The following is a 23,695-nucleotide window of genomic DNA, read 5'->3' as shown; positions in this document are numbered from 1 at the left end:
ATCCTTAACCTAAGAGAGGAAACAGACATCCAGGTCCAGGAAACACAAAGAGTCCAAAACAATATGAACCCAAAGAGAGCTACACCAAGACACATTACAACTAAAATGGCAAAAATTAAAGATAAAGAGAGAAACCTAAAAGCAGCAAGAGAAAATCAACTAGTTATGAACAGGGGGACTCCCGTAAGTCTATCAGCTAACTTTTCAGCAGAAACTTTGAAGACCAGAGGGAGTGGCATTATATAGTCAAAGTGATGAAAGAAAAAAACCTACAACCAAGAATATTCTACCCAGCAAGGCTATCATTCAGATTTGAAGGAGAAATAAAGAGTTTTACTCTAAAGCAAAAGCTAAAAGAGTTCAGCAGTGCTAAACCAGCTTTACAAGAAATGCTAAAGGGACTTTTCTAAATGGAAAAGAAAAGTTGAAATCTCTTTCAACTAGAGATATGAAAATTATGACAGGAAAAATCTCACTGGTAAAGGCAAGCATAGAGTAAAGGAAGTAGGTCAACCACTTATAGAGGGAAGTTTATAGTGATACAAGCCTGCCTCAGGAAACAGAAAAATAACAAATGATCTAACCTCATATGTAGAGGAACTAGAAAAAAGAAGAAGAAACAAAACCCAAAATTAGTAGAAGGAGATAAATAATAAATATCAGAGCAGAAATAAATGAAAGAAAAACTTTAAAAAAAATAGGAAAGATCAATTAATCTAAGAGCTGGTTCTTTGAAAAAATAAACAAAATTGAGAAACCTCTATCCAGATTCACCAAGAAAAGAGAGAGGACCCAAATGAAGAGAAGTTACACTTGACACCACAGAAATACAAAAGATCACAGGAGACTACTGCAAACAATTATATAGCCTAGAAGAAATCTCCCAAGACTGAATCAGGAAGAAACAGAATATATGAACAGACAAATTACCAGTAATAAAACTGAATCAGGAATCAAAAAAAAAAAAAAAACCAACAAACAAAAAGTCCAGGACCAGAGGACCTACAGGTGAATTCTACCAAACATTTAAAGAAGAGTTAATACCTATCCTTCTCAAACTATTAAAAAAAAAAGAAAAGGAAGGAATACCTCCAAACTCATTCTATGAGACCAGCATCACTCTGATACCAAAACCAGACAAAGGCACCACAAAAAAAGGGGAAAAAAAATTTAAAGGCCAATATAACTGATGAACATAGATGCAAAAATCCACAACAAAATATCAGCAAATCTAATTCAACAGTACTTTAAAAGGATCATACACCAAGATCAAATAGGATTAATCCCAGGGATACAAGGATGGTTCAATATCCATAAATCAATCAATGTGATACACCACATTAACAAACAAAATCCTACGAAGAAAAAAAAAATCATATGATCATCTCAATAGATGCAGAAAAATCTTCTGACAAAATTCAACATCCATTTATGATAAAAAAAACTCTCAATAAATAAAAATAATAATAATAATAATAATTTATTATTATAAATTATATATAAATTTATATAAATATATTATAAATATAATAATATAATAATAATAAATAAAATAGGTATAGAGGGAGCATGTCTCAACATAATAAATGCAATATATGATAAGCCCACAGCTAATATCATATTCAATGGTGAAAAGCTGAAAGAATTTCCTCTAAGATCAGGAACAAGACACGGATGCCCACTTTCACCACTTTTTCCAACATAGTATTGAAACTCCTAGCCACAGTGATCATACAAGAAAAAGAAATAAAAGGAATCCAAATTGGAAAGGAAGAAGTAAAACTGTTACTGATTACAGATTACATGATACTATGTACAGCAAATCCAAAAGATGCCATCAAAAAACTATTAGCACTAATAAATAAATTCCATAAAGTCGGAGGATACAAAATTAATATACAGAAATCTGCTGTGTTTCTATACACTGACAACAAACTATCAGAAAGAGAAATTAAGAAACCAATCCCATTCACAATTGCATTAAAAAGTATAAAATACCTAGGAATAAATCTAACCAAGGAGGTAAAAGATTTGTACTTGGGTAACTATAACACACTGAAGAAAGAAATTGAAGATGACATAAATAAATGGAAAGATACATCATGCTCATGGATTGGAAGAATAATTATTGTTAAAATGATCATACTACTCAAGGCAATCTACAGATTCAATGCAGTCCTTATCACAGTATCAATGGCATTTTTCACAGTACTAGAACAAAAAATGCTAAAATTTGTATGAAAACACAAAAGACCCCAAAGAGCTAAAACAATCTTGAGAAAGAAGAATAAAGGTGGAGGTATCACAAGCCCTGATTTCAAACGATACTACAAAGCTACAGAAATCAAAACAGTATGGTACTGGCACAAAAACAGAAACATAGATCAACAGAACAGAATAGAGAGCCTAAAACTAAACCCACACTTATATGATCAATTAATATACAACAAAGGAGGGAAATAGGGAAAAGAGAGCCTCTCCGAACTTTAGTGCTGGGAAAACTAGACAGCTACATGCAAAAGAATTGAACTGGACTACTCTCTCATACCATATACAAAAATAAACTCAAAATGGGTTAAAGACCTAAATGTAAGACCTGAAACGTAAAACTCCTGGAAGAAAACATAGGCAACATTCTCTTAGATATTCATCTTAGCAATATTTTTTTCAATCTGTCTCCTCAGGCAAGGGAAACAAAATCAAAAATAAACAAATGGGACTACATCAATCAAAAAAGCTTTTGCACAGCAAAGGAAACTATTAACAAACAAAAAGGCAACTTACTGAATGGGAGAAGATATTTACAAATGATATATTCAATAAGGGGTTCATATCCAAAATATATAAAAAAACTCATACACCTAAACACCAAAAACCAAAACAACTTAATTAAAAAAATGAGAAGAGGACCTGAATAGACATTTTTCCAAAGACATACAGATGGCCAACATACATGTGAAAAGATGCTCAACATCACTAATCATCAGGGAAATGCAAATCAAACCACAATGAGATATCACATCTGTCAGAATGGCTATCATCAAAAAGACAATAAATAACAAATGTTGGCAAGGATGTGGTGAAAGGGAAACCTCCTACACTGTTGGTGGGATTGTAAATTGGTGTAGCTACTATGGAAAACAGTAGAGAGGGTCCTCAAAAAGTTAAAAATAGAACTGCCATATGATCCAGCAATTTCACTCTTCACTATTTTTCCCAAGAAAACAAAAACTCTAATTCAAAAAGATATATGCACCTCAATCGTTTTTACAGCATTATTTACAACAGCCAAGATATGGAAGCAACCTAAGTGTCCTTAGATAGATGAATGGATAAAGATGTGGTACACACACACACACACACACACACACAGAGGAATATTACTCAGCCATTAAAAAAATGAAATCTTGGCATTTGCAACAGCATGGATGGACCTAGAAGGTAAAATAAGTGAATAAGTCAGACAGAAAAAGATAAATAACGCGTGATCTCACTTATATTTGGAATCTAAAAAACAAAACAGACAAACAAAACAAAATAAAAACATACTCATAGATACTGAGAACAAATGGGTAGTTGCTAGAAGGGAGGGTGGTCAGGAGGTGGGCAAATTAGGCGAAAGGAATTAAAAGGTACAAACCCCATATAGAGGGAACATATCTCAACATAATAAAAGCTATTTATAACAAACCCACAGCCAACATAATACTCAACAGTGAAAAGCTGAAAGCCTTCCTGCTAAAATCTGGAACAAGACAAGGATGCCCACTCTCACCACTTCTATTCAACATAGTATTGGAAGTCTTAGCCATAGCAATCAGACAAGAAAAAGAAATAAAAAGTACCCAGATTGGAAGAGAAGAGGTAAAACTGTCATTATATGCAGATGACATGATAATATATATAGAAAACCCTAAAGACTTCACACAAAAACTACTAGAACTGATAAATGAATTCAGCAAGATAGCAGGAAAAAAGATAAACATAGAGAAATTGGTTGCATTTCTTTACACTAACAATGAAATTGGTTGCATTTCTTTACACTAACAATGAAATATCAGAAAGGAAAAGTAAAAAAAAATCCCTTTTAAAATTGCATCCAAAAAAAATAAAATACTTAGGAATGAACCTGACCAAGGAGGTGAAAGACTTAATATGCTGAGAACTGTAACGCATTAATAGAGAAAACTGAAGATGGTTCAAAAAAGTGGAAAGATATCCCATGCTCTTGGATTGGAAGAATTAATATTGTTAAAATGGCCATACTACCCAAAGCAATCTACAGATTTAATGCAATCCTTATCAAATTACCCATGACATTTTTCACAGAACTAGAACCAATAATCCTAAAATTTATATGGAACCATAAAAGACCCAGAATTGCCATAGCAATCCTGAGGAAAAAGAACAAAGCAGGAGGCATAACCCCCCAGACTTCAGACAATACTACAAAGTTACAGTAATCAAAATAGTGTAGTATTGGCACAAAAACAGACATATGGGTCAATGGAACATAACATAGATCCCAGAAATAAACCCACACACCTACAATCAATTAATCTTCAACAAAGGAGGTAAGAATATACAATGGAGAAAAGACAATGTTTTCAGCACGTAGTATTGGGAAACATGGACAGCTGCATGTAAATCAATGTGAAGTTAGGACACACCCTCACACCATACACAAAGATAAACTCGAAATGGCTTAAAGATTTAAATATAAGACACAACACCATAAAATTCCTAGAAGAGAACATAAGCAAAACATTCCCTGACATATCATACCAATGTTTTCTTAAGTCAGCCTCCCAAGGCAACAGAAATAAAACAAAAATAAACAAATGGGACCTAATCAAATTTATAAGTTTTTGCACAGCAAAGGAAACCATAAACAAAATGAACAGACAACCTACAGACTGGGAGAAAATGTTTGCAAACAATGTGATCTACAAGGGCTTAATTTCCAAAATATACAAACAGCTCACAGAATCAATAACAACAACAACAAAAAACCCAATCAAAAAATTGGCAGAAGACCTAAATAGACATTTCTCCAAAGAAGACATACAGATGGCCAATAGGCACATGAAAAGATGCTCAACATTGCTAATTATCAGAGAAATAGAAATAAAAACTACAATGAGGTAGTTTTTATAAGGGAAAAGACTCTGGAAAAGAATAGATGTAGATAGATAGTTGTGTATAACTGAATCAGTTTGCTGTACACCTGAAACTAACACAACATTGTAAATCAACTATACTTCAATTAAAAAAATAAACACTACAATGAGGTACCACCTCACATGGTCAGAATGGCCATCATTAAAAAGTCTACAGGAACTTCCCTGGCAGTCCAGTAGTTAAGACTTTGCCTTCCAATGCAGCGGGTGTGGGTTCAATCCCTGGTTGGGGAGCTAAGATCCCACATGCCTCATGGCCAAAAAACCAGAACATAAAACAGAAGCAATATTGTAACAAATTCAATAAAGGCTTTAAAAATGGTCCACATCAAAAAACAAACAAACAAAAAAATCTTTAAAATAAATAAATAAATAGATAGATAAATAAAAAGTTTATAAATAACAAATGCTGGAGAAGGTGTGGAGAAAAGGGAACCCTCCTATACTGTTGGTGGGAATGTAAATTTGTACAGCCACTATAGAAAACAGTATAGAGGTTCCTCAAAAAATTAAATATAGAGTTGCCGTATGATCCAACAATTCATCTCCTGGGCATATATCCAGACAAAACTGTAATTCAAAAAGATACTGCACCCCAATGTTCATAGCAGCATTATTTACAATAGCCAAGAGATGGAAGCAACCTAAATGTCCATCAATAGATAAATGGACAAAGAAGATGTGGTACATATATACAGTGGAACACTACTCAGCCATAAAAAAGAATAAATGCCATTTGCAGCAACATGGATGGACCTAGAAATTATCATACTAAGTGAAGTAAGTCAGAAAGAGAAAGACAAATACCATATGATATCACTTATCTTGTGATCCAAAATATGACACAAATGAACCTATCTATGAAACAGAAAGAGACTCACAGACATAGAGAACAGACTTGCCGTTGCCAAGAGCGAGGAGGGATAGGGGAAGGATGGATTAGGAGTTTGGGATTAGCAGATGCAAACTATTATATATAGAATGGATAAACAACAAGGTCCTACTGTAGAGCACAAGGAACTATATTCAAATATCCTGTAACAAGCCATAATGGAAAAGAATATGTATATACATAACTATATAACTATATATTTATAACTAAACCACTTTGCTTATACCAGGAACTAACAAAACATTGTAAATCAACTATACATAAATAAAAAAAAGTTTTAATGGCAAAAAAAAAAGAGGTACAAACCCCAGTTATGTAAAAATAAGCCATGAGGATGTCATAGAGCATAAGGAATACTGTCAATAATAGTATAATAACTTTGTATGGGGACAGACTGTTACTAGATTTATTGTGGTGGTCATTTTTAATGTATGCAAATATAAAATCATTATGTATGAAGTACACATGAAACTATCATAATACTGTACATCAACTACATTTCAATTAAAATTTTTTACCTCAAAAAGCTTAGAGTAAAAAAGAAAAAATCTAAGTCAGAGAATGTCACTCTTCTGCTCAAAGCTCTGTAATGACTTCCCACTTACTCAGTTAAATCCAAACTTCTTCCCATGGCTGATATGGCCTACATTAGCTCCCCACCAGCACCACTTCTTCTCTAACCTCATCTCCCTGTTTTATTCCTAGATTTACTGAGGTACTATTGGCAAATAGAAATTGCACTATTTAAGATGTACAGTGTGATGTTCTCATATATAAACACATTTTGAAGTAATTACATTTTGAAATGATTAGTGAAGCTAATCAAAATATCCATTACCTCACATAGTTATCTTTTTACTTCTTTTGTGTATGTGATGAGAACACTTAAGATCTACTCTTTCTGCAAGTTTTGAGAATACAGTAATTTATTATTAACTATAGTCACTAAGCTCTACGTTAGGTCTCTAGAACTTATGCATATTATAACTGAAAGTTTGTACCCTTTGACCAACAACTCATTTCCTCTACCCCACCATTTCTAAGAGTTTCACTTTTTTAGATTCCACATATCAGTGAGATCATGAAGTATTTGTCTTTCTGTGTCTGCCTTATTTCATAGATCAATGTTCTCCAGGTTCATCCATATTGTCACAAATGGCAGAATTTCCTTCTTTGTCAAGGCTGCAGATTTCATTGTGTGTGTATATGTGTCTGTATATGTGTGTGTGTATATATACAACTATATATGTCTGTGTGTGTATATTACATATATATAATACATATACTTCAGTTCCATTTGGATGGAAGACCCAAATTAAGATAGCTCACCCTTAATAACTATGGTTAATTATACAAGAGCTGATACAAAAATTCTACTAATTCAGTGTTAGTTTTATAAACTTAAAAATTATCAAAGCTGGGTGTGGTGATTTTAAAATATAGCCCCAAATTCTTTGACATTTCTCACTTTGGGAGGGAGGGTCTACCTGTCCCCCACTTAAATCTGGGAAAGTTGTGGCTGCTTTAACTAATGGAGTACAACCTTCCCAGGCTAGGTCAGAATATGTCATGCAGCTTCCACCTCATTCTCTGGGGATGCTCACTTTGGGGTAAGCCAAGTACCATGTAAAATGTTGGACCATTCAGAGACCTCATGGTGAAGGGGCCATGTGTAGGTGCTCCAATCAACAGTCCCAGCTAAGCTCCCATCTGATGACCAGCATCAACTGTGAGCCATCTTGGATGTCAGCCTATGGCATTTCATGAGAAACCCCAAGTGAAGACTGTCCAATCAAGCCTTTCCTGAATTTGACCCACAAAACTGAGAGTAAGATTAAAGAGTTGTTTTGCACTTCTAAGTTTGGAATCAATGCATTACAAAGCAATAGAAATTCATATACCAAGACATGTAAAAATTGAGTTTCTTATCACATGCCACTTCACATATTATTCTCTTTTTTTTTTTGGCTGCATCGGGTCTTTGTTGCTGTGTGCAGGCTTTCTCTAGTTGCGGCGAGCGGGGGCCACTCTTCATTGCAGTGCGCAGGCTTCTCATTGCGGTGGCTTCTCTTTTTGCAGAGCATGGGCTCTAGGCGCGTGGGCTTCAGTAGCTACGGGACACGGGTTCAGTAGTTGCAGCATGTGGGCCCTAGAGCGCACGGGTTTCAGTAGTTGTGGCATGTGGGCTCAGTAGTTGTGGCACACGGGCTTAGCTGCTCCATGGCATGTGGGATCTTCCCAGACCAGGGATCAAACCCATGTCCCCTGCATTGGCAGGCAGATTTGTAACCACTGCACCACCAGGGAAGGCCCTATTCTGACTCTTCTTTCCACATGGTAAGAAAATGATCCATGTTAAATGTAGTCAAATATAAACATTGGCTTTGATTTATAAGAAGATAGGAAAGTGTTAAAACTGGAAGGTACTGTTGATTTCAGTCTCCTAAAAATGCCGCCCATGAAGGTTGTGGCTTATCAGTAGCGCTTGAGTTAGAGCAGGGGAAGTCCAACTACAGGCCAGCAGACCAAATTCAGCCCAACACCCCTGTTTGTATAAAATAAAATAAAGATGGCCTAAAGTAGTTATTATCTTGCCCTATACTAAAAAAACGGCAAACCTCTGAGTCAGAGAATGGCAAAATTGAAACAGGACCGTAAGTTCTTTGACTCATATACTAGTACTCTTTTTTCACTATGCTGCCTAGACAAGAATAAAATTTTTCATTAAAATCAGTATATTTTAATAAGCCTATTTCATGACCCTGTGAGTTTAATTCACATCACTAGTTTTTACATTTTATAAAGACTCTTTAATTTTTGTTTTTAGGGGTGGATTGGTTTAGTGTTTTTGTTTTGCTTTTAGTTTTGTTTTCAGAAAGAGGAGGGTTAGCCACAGGGAAAAAAATATACACTATTTAAAGTTTTCTGTGATACCATCCATGAAGGAAAAGAGAAGAAAATTGATATTTTAGATTAGGGGTTGGCAAATTTTTTCTCCAAGAGCCAGAATATTTTTCACTTTACAAACCATACAGTATGTGTCACAACTACTCAACTCTGCTGTTAAACTTGAAAGCAGCCACAGACAAGGCTTAAATGAATGTGCACGACTATATCCAATAATACCTTATTTACAAAAACAAGTGGTGGTCCAGAGTTAGCCTGTGATCCTAGTTTGTCAACCCTGTCTCAAATAATTTGGGGACACACACACACGTGCAGGGATGCAATGCTTAGGGTAAGAGTTACAAATTCTACACAGAGAAGAAGGGGAACGTTAAACATGAGGTTCATGTAATATTTTCCCTGTGTACTACATGGTTTGTTCACTATACTCTAAAATAATATCCAGTTTGAGAATAATATTGAATTAGAGTTGAGTATTACTGAAAGACCTCTTAAGTTAAAATTCAGTCTTTATTATTACAGCTTGAAAGTCTTACCTTTTTACAGCTGATTTATTTCTCCAAGAAATAAAAGGAGGCCATTCTAGATTTCAATAGCCCACTAAAACAGCTACATACCAGCCTTAAAATCCTAAAACATGGTCTTCTTTCACTTGGTGGCCAAAGTTTCCTAAACACAGTATTCTCAGACTGTATGAGATTTTTTTCCCTCCTAGTTTTCAGAACCCCTGAAGTTCTCCCAATACCAAAAAAAAAAAAAAAATGCTTATTCTTACCAGTTAGTAGAGGACATACCACTTTCAAAGGGAGAGAATTTCTAATCCCCTCCACAGGGCTTTACACTATCATACATTTCCTGGACATGCTGTCACCTACATGAAGGACCAACATTGCCTAAATGCTAACCACTCCGGGGCAAAGTGGGTGGGGTGAAGAAGACAGTGACCCAGTTCCTACTGCACACAGTTGAAGGTGATATTAAAGACTAGACATTTGGAAAAGAAGTATGCTTTATCTCTCAGCTTAAAATAAATGCCTACTTGAACAAAAAACAAAATTTTTTCCAGTGCTAAAAGCAAGCAAGTGGATTTTCTAGAGATTCAAAAAGAAAGAAAATATTTCCTTTGTGCCTAAGATATACATAGATTCAGAAAGGTTTTTTAGAAGGACTGATTAAGTAAGCAACTAATCAATTAGAAATTCCTAGTGATGTTAATTATATAAATATATAATAATGTATATATATAGTAATAATTATAAAAAGCAAAATACAAACATTATAGTACTATTACTTTCAACCATTTCAATCTAAAGAATAGGAAATTTTGAAGTGTTTGCTTTGAAAGCTCATAGAATTATCCACATGTGAAAAATCCAAAATTGCTGTAAAGTGTAAAAATTATGCTTTTTTCCACCTACAGGTAAGTCAAAATTGCTGCGCAAATTTTCTTCAAACTTTTTGAAAAGGAATTATCCAGAAAGGAAAATGTCTGAAGCTACACAATAGAAACTTCAGGAACAGAAGGAAACTGTCTTCAGTGCCTGCTTCTATAGAGCACAAGCAAAATAAACCACCCCCATGCACGCACCCACGCAAACATGTCCACACACACACTAGTGTACATTTATTAATTGATTCAACACAATTTTATTGAGTGCCATGTTAATTAATTTGCATATGAGGTATACGTATGAACATGTATATGTCATGTGGATATAACCCTGTGTGTGAACCTATCTGTGAGACCAAAGCCAAGGACAAGGCCTAAGGGCAAGGAAGAACCATGCAGGTAAGGTCCTCTGAAGCAGGTTATGTGTACACGAATGCTATAAAGGTTGATGTTAGAGATCATAATGGGAATGTAAGTGAGAAAAGAGCATAGAAACATATCCTTCTAGAGCACAGAAAATGTCAGTGGTGGGCAAAGATGGAGAGACATGCTCTTGGGACAGGACATGGAAGGAATGGGAGAAAAGATAAGCTATGTTCCATGAGTGATGAAGAGCAATCACTGAAACTGGGAATTCTCTACACCTTTTGAAGTGAAATTAGTTATTTTAAAATATTTCTGAAGTTGCACGGAAGACTGCTTAAGTTTGTGGGGTTTTTGACTGCAGTTATCAATGGTGAAAACCACTGTTTTCACTTCTAAAGTAAGAGAAAGTAAGGGCTGGCCATTAACTTTTCTCCTTACTCTCTGGCAAACCTGTATTTCAACTATTTTAATATCCATAAAACAAGGTACCAAATTAGTAAACTAGATCTGAGATGCTGCTCATGTGGGAAACAACTCACGGTGACACCAGAGATACAGAATGCTCTTATACTCACACAATAATCCTCTAGTAACAAAGGCCATCATGTTTGAGTTAGCAGGTGGAGACGGCCATCATAAGAATACAGTAAAAGGAAATGCAACATGGTAGACTACTAAGCAGTAATTTCTGCAGAGATGAAAACAACTTAGTCATTATAAAAGTCACTCGAGATTTCCAAACTAATAGCAATCTAGTTTTTAATTCTGATTTAGACATAAGATGCACACATATCAGAAGTTAGTAATTCATAAGAGAAGTAAGTAGGAAAAAACTCTTGGCTCTAATAATCAAGAAGAAACAGTTTATTTTTTAAAGTGGCAAGAATGACATCTGATACAATGCAGGGGAAAAAAAAGGAAATCAGAATATTCTCTCCATTGTTGCTCCCAAGGAGTCCAACATTCCTCTTAACAAGAGAAAACGGCCCACTGTGAAGCTGAGGAGCCAGGAAAACCTGACTGTTTAAGACTCAAAAGTCTCCCCAAGAGATGGAGCACTGAAAAGAAGTAGAACGTGGTCAGTCTAGAGAAGCATTCAGCAGAAGCTCACAGGCTTGGAAACAACTGATTTACCACCCTTAACTCCAAGCTTCCAGAGAGCATCCGATTTCAAAGCCCAAGATCTCTATACCCTGTCCTTCCGAGATAGCGCCAGACCAAGCCTGCTCACCTGGCTGTCTTTCATTCCCACTCAGACCAGCCCAGGACCTCATTGTAGACAGCCAGATGAGACTACCTTCTGGTTGCAGAAGGAGTTCAGGACATGCCACTTCACAGTATGCTGCTTTGGTATATCATTTTGTGCTGAAGCCTTGTAGAGGCTTTCTCTGAACTCCCCTCACCTGCCTTAAGACAGATCCTCCAAAAAGAATTCAATTTTCATAAATCCCACCCCCACTACAGGAATTTCATCAATCAGGAGAGATGGACTCATCATGGGAGAAGAGACTAGAAGTCCACCCCCAGACAAACTTTGTCACAAACTATCATGCCCTCCCATCTGTTCTTCAAAGAGCCCTATATCTTTCTCAAAAATCATTCACTCTCCCCTAAGTAGCCTACATTCCCCTCCCCGTCCCCTATTAATACAACACATAAGCTCTCAAATCTCTTACCATTTGGGGGAGGTATTTACTTTTTTTTTCCCTCTGATGCCACCTTGCATGTAATATTAAAAATTAATAAGTTTGAATAAATTTTCTCTTATTAATCTGCCTATTGTCCATTTATTTCATAGACCCAGCCGGCAAATCCTGGACGGTAGAGGAAGAGTCTTTCCTCCCCTATAAGCAGTCTCCTCCCAGCACCACGCCATCCCCGCCAGGCTGCAGGCTGCCCAAGACAGGTGTGTCAGAGGAAATTTTTTTAAAAGGAAGAAAATGGCCTTTAATATTTTGAGCAGGATGATAATTCCTTGGTAGGCTGTACTGGAATAGCACTTTTGTTAAACAGTAAGCATCTCAATGTCACATTCATTTTAAGAAGTCTTTGCCAGAAAATAATAATAGTATTAAAAATGGCACAGAGGGATTTGTTCCAGGATGTGAATGCTTTACCAACACCAAAGTAAGCTGTGTCTCTATGGCTCTCTTGTGCCTATGCAGAGTGAGTTGCCAGTTCTCTGACTCAGAAGCCATGCCCGGGCAGCTAGTGCATTCCATGTCCCAACTCAGTGAGTGCAGGGAGTTTGACCCTCGCCTCTACCAGGCCTAGACCTCACCTTCCCCATCAGAAGCTGCTGATCGCAAGAGCCACCCTGCTCTGCCACCACAACTAGTCCACAGCCAAGCTGGCTGAAACTTCCTGGCACCACAACCAACATGGCTAATTAGAACCTTTGTTCCCAATACATTTGATCATCAAAATAGCATTGCATTTCCCCCAGAGAAATTCAGTTTTGTCTCCATTTCGAGTAGTCTGATGTGTGGTAATCGGAGGGAGACACAAATTTTGAACTTGAGTCTTATGTTGAGACTAACATTAATTTAAATACCCTACATCAAGGAGCGGGGCTGTTCCTCCAAAGTGCTTTAAAACCCACCATGATTTTTCGTTGTTTCAGAAACCCACAGTGCAATCTGCAATGCATTATAAATTTTGAGCAGAGAATCTTATCTATATTTTCTTGTGCATTCCAAAACCCCTTAAAATACTGATCAGAGACAGTGCCCACATTCCAAGACCAGTGCCACAATTCTGCTGCAAGTTGAGGGAGAAAAGATCGAAAAGTAACAGATGTTTGGGTTGCCTAGTCTTGTTATTTTCAAGACTTCATCAACAATGCGAAATTTTAAATTAGAAATGTACTATAGTTCTATTGTTCCCTATGGAAATTTCTAACTAAAACCAGAGTCTAAGAATTCATTTTCAAACAAAAATTCTGACTTTGGTTTAAACAGGAAAAAAAAATTCTCTTAGAAGGGAAGAAAGTTCAGTCTGATGAGCAACCCCCTTCCCACTCCAGTCAGCACCACATTGGAGAAGAGGATTCAATGGGTGGTAACTGCTCTTTCCTGCTCTTGCAGACTTGGTGACTCCATGGCATGTGCTCCTGGGCTCCTGCTGTCCAGAAGGGAGGCTGTAGGGGATGCTCACAGCCCCATTACAGCGAGAATGTTTTGTGGATCTGGTCCCACCATGCTTGGGATAGCTCCACATGAGGTATCCTGACTCACTTCAAAGACAGGAGAGCTTTAGAAGCCCCTCCAGAAGGCTTGTCTGCATCAATGCAGCCATCCACACTGCTCATCCCCCGCTAGGTTTTTGCATGCCTGGGAAGGAAAGTTATTAGCTCCCTCCTGGACTCAAAGAAGAGTGAGAAGAGTCCATTGTTTACTCTCAAACCTGCATCCTTGGTGGCTGTTGCTTCACATATTAGCCAACTTCAAAGGGACAGCAACACAGGGCTTAAATTATACAGGATTTCAGAAGAGCTCAGATCCAGAGCTTTGGGGGCTGAGGACGGACCAACAAGTAAAACTGGTAAAGCAGAGCCAATTTTATTTGACTGTAAATTTATAGGAGGAAGTCAGTATCTTCTTGTTGTTGTTCCTAAAATCCTTTTATCCCAAGTCTTCCATGAAAGCACTCTCAACTACTCTAACCCACAATGATCCCTTCATTCTCTGAACTCTAAAAAAGACATCCAGTATCTGCTGCCAACTAAGCACTTTTATTATATACCCACCTGTATTAGTATTTTTAACACTGACTCCCCAGATTGATTTTGAGTGTCTCAAGGGCAGACAGAATGTCTTACACTTACTTCCAGGACCTATCACGGGGATAGTGGGGATGGGGGATCCAAGAGAACCATTTGGCGTTAAGTCTCATATTCAAAACAAAACTCAAATGTAAATTTTTTGGTATCTCCAAATGAAATTATACCTAAACTTTCATAGATATACTGGCAAGAGTTTTAAAAAGAAGCATTTCATCCAACAACTTTAAATTCGTCACAGTTTCTATGATCCTTTTTGGCATTACTTTATTTTTTTTTTTAATAATCTAGGAGCCTCAAAAAAAAGAGAAATGGCTTGGTTTACCTCAGATTTTCTGTAGTGCCTGGCATCATGTTACAAAAGATATGTTCATAAGGAAAATGTTCCCTAATGGTCAACAGACATTTTTGTAGGTGGAAGGAAGATGTATAAAACTGGCATGGCACTTCCCATGCAACCGGAAGTGAAAGGCCCAGGGCAACTGAAAAGGACCCCAGCTAGACTGCCTAGCTCCCACCTCCAAAGCAACTGTGTCTTCAGGTCTTTCCTCCTTCTGTAGGAAGCAATAACGTTAGTACCAAAAGAAAGATACCCTCTTCTACTGATAATGAGTACCCTCTAAGAACTTAGAGATAAGGTGGCCCTTTGAAACTAAAACTAGTAAAATCCAGAGACAATGGCTATATTTAACCTGTTTCAAGAGAAAGTCATGCAGGAAACTATCATGTATGGCCAAAGGGTTCTAAAAACGCCACAACTTCAACCAAGGTAGTCTCTAGAAGTGATCTCAGGGAAGCAGGACTAGAATGTGACTGTACTGGAGTCTAAAATCCCATATACTGTTTGGAGAAAGATACTGTGAAGCAAAGTGTCTGAAGAGTAACGTGAAACACAAATTAGTCATGAGTTCCTTGTGTGAGTTCACTTTGTGAAGAGGCTCCAGGGCAGCTGGTCACCTTTTGATGACACCTCCAAAACTGTCCTTATCTCCTAGGCACCTCTTTCTGGCCCATTCTTGATTTTAGCTGATGTGGTCATCATTAGTCCCGTACACCAAATTTTTCTGGCTGCCTTCTGGAACTTTGTGGAATGGCATTCCCTCATGTTTCTTTGCAGTTGGGTATGACCTTGTGACTTGTGGCCAATGAAATGTGATTGATTTAAGAGCCAGTAAATGATTCACCACATGTCCATTGTCCTCCCTTGCCCAGCCTGGATCACAAAAGCACAGAGATGGAGCCTCCCTCTGCCTAGGCCCAGAGTAAGAACAAGCAGAGCTCTCCCGCTGACCAGTAGGGGCTATTTGCCATGAGGAAAAATAAGCCTTTATTATTTTAAGCCATTAAAATCTTGGGATTATTTCTTGCCACAGTATAACCTACCCTATTCTGATTGATAAGAGCAGATACTAGCTCACAGTGTCTAATCTCCTACTCCCTAAACTGAAGTACATTCGGGGTTACATCGTTATATGCCAGGAGATTGTAGAAGCCACAGGATAAGAAAGATCCATGTTACAACAGCATCCACTGGACTCGTTAATATTAAATGTTTTTTTTTAATACTTGAAAGTTGCGAAGAGAGTAGATCTTACATATTCTCGCCACAAAAAAGAAATGGTAATAATGTGACGTGACAGAGGTGTTAACTAACGCTAAGGTGGTAATAATTGTTCAATATATAAGTGTATCAAATCAACACATTGTATATCTTAAATTTACACAATGTTTTGTCAATTATATTTCAATAAAGCTGGAAATAATCAAGTGATCTCTTGTGGCGAAAATAAAATGTTATTTTATATTAAGACAGACAGATGAGTGCAACATGTCATACAGTTTTAAGATAGAATAGAAAACGTCAAAGAATTTTGGAGGTATAGGTTTAGAGGATGAAACAAGTAATCAGAGCAGAAGAGGGATCTTTGAGAGGAGTAGCCTCAGTGAACAGAAGAGGAAACTGCGGTGCAGAGCACCTATGTGACTTATCCAGTGTCACTTAATGTAGTCCAAGTTGGCTTATTCCAATTCCAAAACTCTTTTGCCACCTTGAGTGTGCAGAAAAATGATTCTCCTAGTGTTCCCAACAACACAAGGGGAGAGACAGATCCTCATGTAAGAACCAGGCATCTTCACTATTCACTTGCGGGTGATTCCTTATACTGGTGGCAGTGAGGTAGCTGACCTCAAGATCAAACTGTCAACTGTTCACAAAGAGAGATATCTAATAAATATTCTGCTTTCCTTTCTTTCCCAACTCCTCACCTTACATAGGTGGAAAGATAAAAAATAAACAAAGATTTGCCTTCCCCTCCCTCTACATGCCTCCAAAATTTTCCAGCTTTTGATCTTTGTAATCTAATCAACTGTCTCCACTTTGGGCTCAGGAAATACAATGAGTTATTTTTTTTAATATGCCTCAGAGAAGGTTCCTCAGTGCTAAACAATCTCTTTTAATAGGTGTCTTTAGAACAAGGCAGGGGTTAAATAAATAACCCTCTACAGTCAGTTTAGTATCAGATCATTATTAAAGTATTATCTTAGGTAATGTTTGAAAGTAATATTTATGTTTTCGTTTTTAGGTTGGAACATAGGTTTTGTTTTGGTTTTTTTCAGACTCTTGGAATTTTATGAACCTGAGTTTTCAAGTGGGAGAATTCTTTGGAAGCAAAGAAAATGACTTAAAAATCATAACACACCCTTACTCCCAGTTTTTCAGAGCTAACAATACATATGTAAGATAACTTGATCTGAAACTCTAGAAGCAACTTAGCCAACATTCTTTGTATCTATAAAATCAGCCCATGATGATTTAAGATCAATAGCTTATAAAAGTCAATATTCAAGTTCTACCTGTTATAAGTGTGGTCCATTTCTACTACAGACCTTACTGAATGCTTAGCATTGTGAGGTGCTATACGCCATGTAAACTCCATGCCATGCAATGTCCATGAGCACTGAATCACATTACTGCTTACTTGTTTTTCATGCATATCACTCACAAAAGAGGAATTTCTTTTGCTTTTGCACAAGTCCCTGCTTATTTTCGGAGAGCATAACTCTCACAAATGAACTTTTGTCTCCCTGTTGTATTCTCAGTAAATGGATTTTTCCTGTGATGCTTTTTAGATGAAACTTGTTTCTAGAACAGTGAGTACCACCCCAAGTCAGATTTTAGTGATTCTATTGTCATTACAGCTACAGAAGAAAAGTCTTTAAGAAATTTCCAAAAGCTCCCAAACTAAATGCCACAGGATGGTCCCCATCTTACCTGTCCAAATCGTCCTCCACTCCTTCTTGCCAAAATCTTCTCTGCCAGGGCCACCTCCCAGCAGCATTCCACTTCTAAGCTTTCACTCATACTGTTTTAACATACACATACATACCCCATGTCTATGTTGCACAAACTTTTCTCTCCGCCCATCTAAATTCTGCTCAACCTTTGAACCCTAATCCAAATTCCAAAGCCTCCTGGAGCACTTTCTATATTTACCTTCAACAATAATCCAATTCTGTGAATTCTGACAGCAATTGCTGTGCTTGCCATTCATTCGGATGTTCAGTCTTATTCTGTTCTGCATCATCACGTAACTGCTAGATTGCATGCATGTGTCTTGGTTCTTTGATGTGATCAAAAGGTCATGGAGAGGAGGAAATATGTGTAAGCTAGAGGATGAAATACATGAGGAAAAGCCTACATGGCAAATAAGATCTTCATATATTGCCCAGTTCTTAGATCATTATAAATGTTCTAGGTCTACTATACAATGACCCAAAGAGGTAGACAAAACTTCACCTCTACCCACCTACCACAACAGCCACCCCCAAAATTGTTTGCCCTTTGGAGTCATACTAATATGAAGGCCAAAACTCAGATGACCCTGATGAACCAATCTAGCAAACGGACTGCTTCACCAGTGAGACTAACACATCAGACAAGACCAGGTGGCGGGAAGTTGACAAAGCAGCAGACAGTAGTGATGTGTCATGCATAAGCAGAGGAAATCAGCACCTAGCCGCTGTCAGCTGCAGACACTGCCCTCATTCCCTCCAGGTATAATCGACCTCTAGAAATAGCCTGCATCACAAAGATGGCCACAGAGCACAGGCATCCTAGACACATCCAAGAGATATGATCTTGAAAAGGCATGCACCTATGTCATATATGCAAGTTTCTCACTATAAATACAAGTAAAGATGGAAGTAGATTTCTATTACTTTTGGAATATGGGGTTGGCCAAAAAGTTCGTTCAGGTTTTTCTGTAACAGCTTACAGGTGAACGAACTTTTTGGCCAACCCAATATATATAGTTCTATACATATTTCAATGTTTTGGCTGTGTGGTTGGTTTAGTAGAGAATGGGAAATTTTCAGTATTTTATCTGTATTAACCAAAAATATTGTTGATGGTAAATCAATTCACTCTTCTCAGCATAACAGAGGTAGATGGCTGCACGTGCACACATCCACACCCACACCATCTTCCTTGGACTTTACTTTTTTTTGGTTAACATTACAGTTAATGTGCACTGCAGATAGTCATCCACATAGAGGCAAAATGTTATTTTAAAAGTTGCCTTCGGGCTTCCCTGGTGGCGCAGTGGTTGAGACTCTGCCTGCCAATGCAGGGGACACGGGTTCGAGCCCTGGTCTGGGAAGATCCCACATGCCTCGGAGCAACTAGGCCCGTGAGCCACAATTACTGAGCCTGCGCGTCTGGAGCCTGTGCTCCGCAACAAGAGAGGCCGCGATACTGAGAGGCCTGCACACCGCGATGAAGAGTGGCCCCCGCTTGCCGCAACTAGAGAAAGCCCTCACAGAAACGAAAACCCAACACAGCCAAAAATAAATTAATTAATTAAAAAAAAAAAAAAAAAGTTGCCTTCAGTTTGTGCCTGTTGTTCCAGAGCAGCAGTTTTCAACCATGGGTGATGCAGCCCCCCAGGGGACATTTGGCAAAGTGTGGAGACATTCTGGGTTGCATGACTCGGGTGGTGGTAGTGCTACTGGCATACTGTTAAACATCCTGCAATGCACAGGGCAATCTCCCACAACAAAGACTTATTAGGTCCAAAATGTCAACAGTGTGAAGTTAGAGAATTTCTGCTCTAGGGGTAAAAGCAATATATAATCTTAGGTAAAGTGTGCTTCTTCTTTTGGGGTGGGGGGAGGCAGGGGGTGGGGAGGGGGAATTACTTTAATGATTCTTTGTTTTATGCAAAAGAAAAACCAAAGTCTTTTTCTGAAATAGGGAATTTCAGACTCAAAGGCCTAATAATGGCTTTGTGAACAGCATTTCTATGGAAACCAGCATGGTGTTAACTTCCTTTTAAATTCCTTGGCTAGGGTGAGAATTTTAACTGAGCAGGACCCAATGGGGCCTTCCCAAGACAGATCCCTCCCCCATATCCTCTGCTTTAGCTCCTCTCTGAAGTACCTAGATAATAGTATCTGATGCACATTTCCTGAGTTGTTTTATGAAAACCCCTACCAAAGGGAAGATGTTAACTATTTGATAACCATGAGCACATATCCCCCAGGCCTACTGGAGCCTGAGGATTGATAATGTTAACCCCTGCGACACAGTCCTATTACTTCACCATCAACCAGTCAGAGAATTGTGCATGAGTTGATCACAAATCCTAAGACCCTTCCCCCTCCCTCACCTTGCCTTTAAAATACTTTCCTGAAACCTATCTGGGAGCTCAGATTTTTCAGCACTAGCAGCCTGGATTCCTTGTCTGGTGCCTTACATAAATACTGCACTTTCCTTCACCACAACTGAGTGTCAGTAGACTGGCTTTACTGAGCATGGCCAAGTGGACCTAAGTTTGGTTCAGTAACAAAACGAGGAAGGGGGCAGGGACAAATGGCCCAGATTTCCAGGAAGAACTGATTTGAGGGAACCCCTTCTAAAGGCGATAAAATGACTCCCAGCAATGTCCCAATGTAGGCAAGGGATTAAGAAGAGCCAGTCAAAAATATGCTCCCTGTAATGAGCATGGCAGATGGCAACTAGAATTGATGAGACTTGAACCAGTGGTAAGTTTTCCTTTTTCACATTGTTATTCTTTTATAATACCCCCAAGCCTTCAAAAGAAGTTTTGTGAAGTATCACAGCCTAGTATTTGTTGTGTTCGGGACATAATGATTACCCAGTCGAGGATTTAATTAGGGCAAGTGCAGGTAAAAGTGGGAAGGACACCAGGGGAGACTAGAAGAGTAGTGAGATCCACATGCAAGCCAAACCCTGAGTGAGGCAAAGAGGGAAAAAAGGTTGGGTCGAAGCCTCCTAGACCATTCAGCAGCCTAAGGGAGGTTCAGCAAGGCAGTGGGGAAGTCCAGGAACCAAAGATGGCTGTCAGAGGAGTTGCGTGTCTCCCAGGATGAGTCTGCCTTCGTAAACCTACCTGGCTCAGATACTGGCTGGGAAGTGTGGCCTTAGTGCAAACGTGAGGACAGATGTCAGCCTGCAACATCTGGGGAAGTTTGGTCAATTACAGTCCTTGTACCTGGAGATCTACTAGGTGCATTCTCATGGCCATCTCACAAATATGACCATAACCAACTACTGGACTGGTCAAAGTATCTGTCTCCTGGACACCTACCCTCAACCCTATCATCTGTTCAAATGCCCTCCTTTCAGCCACGTGCAATTGATGCTTTAATTATTGATAAACATCTCAATGATAAATAGTTTCCAACCAACAAAGAATAAAGAAAAGTAAAGGCCAAATCTTCCATAATCGCTGGAAAGCCTTCACCTATATGATAGCTTCACCTAGGACTGACATATGGCTATGCTCCTCAGAACTCCAGCTCAGGGTGCCTTAGTAACTTGCCAACCTCTGTCATACAATGACTGCCAGCTCGCTTTCCAGACTTGAAACTGCTCCATTAGAGACCCATCATTACCCACTACAGAACTTCTAAGAGAAAATTGAGTTGAATAAATTATTAGCAATTTCATAATAAACTTCAAATCATCTTCCATACATTTTCCTCAAACTGCCAGGGTAATTTATATATTAAACATTTAGATAGTATCATCCTTCCTTGTCAAGTCTCCCTTGTGAGAGACTGTTAAGTAAAGAGTAGACCATTATATTCCAGGAGAGTTTAAGTTCAGAAAGGCCTCAAGGCAGACCGTGAGCTAGAAGACTTCTCAAAGGCCTGCCAGCAATGTGATTTTATGATTTTGTGATAATCAGATGAAGAACCTGATAGCACATTGAGAAACTTTCCCCACAACAGAAAAGGAAGCCAGCGGAATAGCCAGCCTTAGGGAATGCCTCGCTTCTTGGGCTATCTCCTAAAATATGGAATATATTTTTAAACCATAGATAATCATGTTGTGCTCTTATTCAGAACTTCTTTTGGAATAAGTTGTCATTAGAAGACAGTATTTGTTTGCATTTGTAAACATTCTAAAAACAGCATGCTGAAGGACTAGTGAGCCTTAGAAGATCATCATAAGATTTTTGGTTTTGGTCTTAGACAGAATTTCAAACATGACCAGCAGGTATATTTCCAGTAACAGTGTGGACTAAAGTTCATTTCTCCCTTGTATCTTACACAGTGTGTTCACATTTACCAGCCCAAAACAGAAGAAATATTGATATAGTGATTTCAGACAAAGTTACAGTCAAGTTGGCCTAAAACACTGCGGACATAAAAATGTCCCTTAGCGTGTTCTTCACTCAAATCCATATGATTTTTGGTTGCCCTCACACTAAAATTACTGTTCACATTGTTTCCATCTTCTTCCATTTGCCCAGTGCTAGAACAAAAATGTTATTAACTTCACAGAGTGCACACACCGGCACACACATACACTCACACACAAAAAGCTCAGCTTGTCAACAGCTTTGGCGTAGTAAAATACAAATGATAATTAGAAACATGTGTCCCCAGCAAAGAGGCACAGAAACTAAAAGGTCATCTTTTTCCAAATGACCTAATTAGAAAAGCCTGGAGTGCTGGCTACAGCATAATGGTTTTACACAGCTTTTAACTCCGACTTCCTGTTTTAAAACAGTGCAATTTACTGCTCCTGTAGCAAATATGAATTGTCACTTAATGCCAACAGATTTAAGCCTCACAACACCACCCGCCTCCAGCAATCTCCTCATTGTTAGACCCATCAGCTGAGGATTGCTGATTTACCATCCCAGAATGACCATTTAAAACCTAGCGCCAGGATTGCTGCCAAGTTGAGAACAAGGGTTTCATGTAGAAGAGAGCCCACGAGGTACTTTACATTAATGCCAATTGAAATATGCATGAATAGACCAAAGGGAAAAGCAGTTGGTCTGAATCAGACTATCAGTGAATGCTTTTTTAGATTCTTTTTTCTAGTCCCAGAGCTAAGATTTTGATGCTGAATAATTTTAATTGCCCAGAGACAACAGACACACACTGGCTGAAAATGCTGCATGGTAGAAACTCAAACAGGCACCCAAATAGAATTGTCGTTTTAAATAGATGTCTCTGTAAATTTGTATTTAATCTCTCTCATATTTATTCAATATGTTGTGATGTTTCATTAAGTATTCATTTCACTTGTCTGTTTCATTGCCTCAATTCTCCCATCTGAAACACCTAACTAATGCTATGAGGAGGAATGTTTATCCAAGACTGTGAAGAATTTAAAAAGCAGTAATAGCAACGGGTGCCCCGCTACGGATTATATTTCCTAGCCTCTCTTGTAGCTAAGTGTGGTCATACGACAAAATTTAGGCCTACAGGAGGTGTATAGAAGGGATGCATACAATTTCTGAGTCACCTTTGTATAGACTATTTGCCTTGAATTCTCTGTCTCCCTGTTGCTGTCTGTGAAATGGTGACAGAGCTTCTCTGACAGCCTTGTACCATTTGTCTATATACTTTTCCATGAGAGAGAAATAAACTTCTATCACTCTTAAGATACTATAGATCAGATCCACTTTGTTACAGTAGTTTAGCCTGCACCTCAGCTGATACAAACAAAGGGAGGATCAAGAAGTTGCATCTATTCATTGTGCTTTTGATTTTGGATAGATCTTTTGAATTGTTCAATTCATTAGTAAACCAAAGAGAAAGTGACCTTCGGCTAATCTTCATTCTTGCTAATCCTTGAATCTATACCAGTCTTTAAGATCCAACTTAGTTCCTGGGTTCTGTTCCATAAAATAAGGAGG

Source organism: Balaenoptera physalus (genome assembly GCF_965194825.1).
Source record: "Balaenoptera physalus genome assembly, chromosome: 3".
Taxonomy (NCBI): domain Eukaryota; kingdom Metazoa; phylum Chordata; class Mammalia; order Artiodactyla; family Balaenopteridae; genus Balaenoptera; species Balaenoptera physalus.
This window is presented reverse-complemented; position numbering follows the sequence as displayed.